Source organism: Ixodes scapularis, unplaced genomic scaffold (assembly GCF_016920785.2).
Source record: "Ixodes scapularis isolate PalLabHiFi unplaced genomic scaffold, ASM1692078v2 PGA_scaffold2__306_contigs__length_199485367, whole genome shotgun sequence".
Lineage (NCBI taxonomy): Eukaryota > Metazoa > Arthropoda > Arachnida > Ixodida > Ixodidae > Ixodes > Ixodes scapularis.
Genome location: NW_024609857.1, coordinates 163,117,076 through 163,120,740, shown reverse-complemented (window position 1 = coordinate 163,120,740; position 3,665 = coordinate 163,117,076).

Sequence of the window (3,665 nt, the reverse complement as noted above, 5' to 3'; positions counted from 1 at the left end):
GGGACAATCAAAATAGTGTTGCGTTCTGACAGTGCGATATCGGCCGCAAGGACAGCGATCGCGACCTCCCTGGAAAGTGCACAGACAAAGGTGCAGCTGGAAAGCAACTCACGGCCGGATGTCCGCCGCCGATGCTCTCCAAAAATAATTAAATGATCGCAAACAAAGAAAAAAAAAAGAAATAAAGAAAAGAAAAGAAAGTGTTAGGCTGGTACACTTGGGGCCCTTATCACGCTCATGCATCTGCGGAACTTCAGCAAAAAAGTGAAAAAAAGGGAAAGAAACGACGGTGAAAATATGTTTAAGCAGCAACATAAAAAAAAAAAACAGCAGCTTGCTCTGTGACACATGAGCACGGCAGACAGTAGTTGTAAAGCAGCAGTCGTACGGTTTACAGTAGATCCGCGAGCGCGCCTCAACAAGCATGCTTGAAGCATGTTTTCCTCATACATATATGCAAACTTGTACACTTTACTGAAAAATAGTAAAGAATTACACCTACAATTACTCAAGCCTGAATTGTAATTTATTACAATTACAATTACCCTCCCATAAAAGTAAGTGACCGTTACCCGAAAAAGTAATCCGTTACTCTCGTGGCGTTACTTTTAACATTGTTGTCCTCAAGTAAGAAATAAAGGGAAGAGGGTTATTCAAGTTCTTATAGTTGCAACCTGTTCCATTTAATGACCTTGAGTATTTTGAGCAACAGCTGGGTCTCGAAAGTCTCGTCAGACATTTTGCGTTATTTCTTACTCAATATGTCGACTGCTACGATGAACACCACTTGAACTGAGGCACTGGATGGGAGTGCAATGTTGTTCCTCACGAATGCTTCATGCTCGGCATTGAGCTTTTTCAGCGAAGCAATAGAAGTACTCTTTACCTCAAATGCAGAGCAAATGTTCGTCATTGCAGCCGTTGCCAGCTATTCGAGAGATTTAGTAGATCGTTCCCATACCTCCGATACCCGCGATAACGGCACCCGATAACAATATGATGCATGCGCAAAGACGGCGCCGAAAATCGGATATCGTTATCGGAGTCATCGGACCGATCTACTAAAATTCTCTATTGTCTAAATCGCGAAGCTGTGGAAGTCATCATAGATCTAGCCAAGAGTAGAATAAAAATTGATTTGTGTCCATCTTACTATACCGACATATATTGCCAGACAATAGCAAAACATAGTTGTAACAGCAAGGCGATAATTAAATAATAAATAAGGTTTGGCTCGATATTATTCTTCCTTTGGTTCTGAACAGTTCGACTATGGTGAATAAAAAAAAAGTTTCCAGTATATAAATATAAGTAATAAAAGGAAAAAGAAGGACACTCATAACAACAATTAATTAGAACGTCGGTTAAAACAAGGAAATGCAAACGCACGTTTGCCGTGTGTACCTTTCTTGGTGCCCTCCAAAAACGCACGGAGCACGAACCGACTAGGGTGCCTTCATGTGCGCTTCGCACATGAAGGCTCCCTAGACCGACTGCAGTTTACTCCGGTGCACTCCAGATAGACGTCCGCTGATGCCACGGGCAGCGAAGGGTAAAGTATTAAGTAAGCCGCGCTATGAGTTTCTTTCCTCAAGCCCGGAATATCAAGTCTACGTCAGCCACCATTACGTTTTATTTGTAAAAATATCTGCTTGACCTAAGAGAAGATGATAAGTGTGCAGCAACGAGCGAAGATGCTTGTGGCAATAACACCATCACATATTATCACATCTCTTTCAGTGGATTTTAGTTTCTGGTTTATTTTTTTTTTAGACCCTAGCGTCAATGTCAAAAAATCCAAATGAACATTTCTACAAAAAAAAAAAAAAACGGTGGGGGGGGGGGGGGGGAGGGGGGGCAAGTTATATCCGCTTTATTTGGTCCCCTTGTTTTTTCTTTGCGATCGAAGAGAAGGAGAGGAGGACATTAAGGGATTGTGTGCCTCTTCGAGAAGCTCGAGGCGGTAATTGCACAGACAAGAATTAACTATTTCCTTCTCGGTTATAGTGACTGCGACCATTTTTATAATGTCACAACACGAGACAACGTTTCGTCGGGAACAGGCCCACTCGTCACAGCCAAGTCGTCATAGGAAAACTGGTCATAGGTGAACTGGTCAAAGAGGGCATCTCGTTCTTGGTGAACTCGTCGTAGGGAAAGTGGTCGCAGTGACCTTCTCGTTCTTGGAAAGTTCGTCACATACTTTTTTTAGGGGGGAGGGGAAAGGGGGGGGGGGGGCTTTATATTGGAAAGTGGTCGCATCGAACTTGTCGCAGTTTCAAACTTGGCCTCTCCTATTGCTTGTTTGCAGGGGGCGGTTGTGGTCGGCTTTTTGGTATTATCTTTACTTACGACACCCCTTTGTTATTAAACCTTTTTTAGAAGCTTTGCAGGTCGGAACTTATTGTGCAATGACAAAACAGGGGTGCGATGCAGACCTCCGCACCAGGATGCTAGGAAGTGTAGCAGTTAGGTTTCGTCTTTGAGGGCGTCTTCTCTTTTCTCTATATCTTCTCCAAAAGGGTTTTTCATTTGAAGTGGCTTCGAATACGTATGTATATGTATATATATAGGGGCGAATTGTGCGGACCTTCAGAGAGCACGACCGCATTTCGTATGATGGACCCAATTAATACCCAGCGTGACGCTCCCATGCTGTGCGAAGGGTATTCTTATACGCTTAGCCGAAAAGACTCCGACGCTGTGTACTGGGTCTGTAGAGGTAGAAAGCATTGCAAAGGCCACAGCCATCACCCTCAGATGCACTATGACGACTTGTCCTACTTGATGAGTTTACTTATGATGAGTTAGTTGGCTTGTGATCAGTTCTCCTAGACCCAATATTTTCATGTTTCGGAGTGGCTGTAATACCCCTGTTACACGGGCACACTTAACCGCGGTTAACTCAGCTTTAACTGCGGTTACGTGGCAGCACAGATGCCGCACTATACCCTCGGACAGCTATTTCAAAAGAAGTGAAGAGAGCGCGTGCACTGCTTCGATGGGTGCTCAAGATGCTCAAGCGCACGTTCGCCCATAGCTCTGACTGCATCGCCGCAGAATGTTGTCGGCAAGTATTGTGCGCTAATTGTGGTTTAGCGTAACTGCAGTTAAGTGTGCCCGTGTAACAAGGGTATTACAGTCGGTCATGAGCTAATGAGTTTGCTTCCCTTGATAGCACGAGCGCGCACGCCCAACCAAAGCACGGCGGAAGCTAACGTGCGCGTTCTTTACTTGTCCCCGACAATATACCATTCTCAGGTACGGCCCAGTGTGCAATATTTACAGCCCAGCACGTGCGTGTTTGTCGCTTCGGAAGGCGAGTAAAGCACGCCCCATACGCACAAACTCTTCGAGATGGCAGCAGAAGCTCTTTTTGAGAAAAATCTACACAAAATCATGTCGTGCTTTTACTTTAGTTGTAAATTACTATTTGTCATCAGTTATCGAAGCCGAATAGCGAACGCAAGATCGGAGAAAAAGGTGAATTGTGACGAAATGGACAAGTGCCCAGTTGCCCTCTGTTACGACTTCCCCGTGTACGAGATGCCCTATGACGACTTGCCCTATTTGACGAGTTTACCTATGACGAGTTGGCTGCGACGAGTGGGCTTGTGACGAGTTCTCCTAGACCCCCCGCGCTCAGATTTCAGAACCGGAAGGAC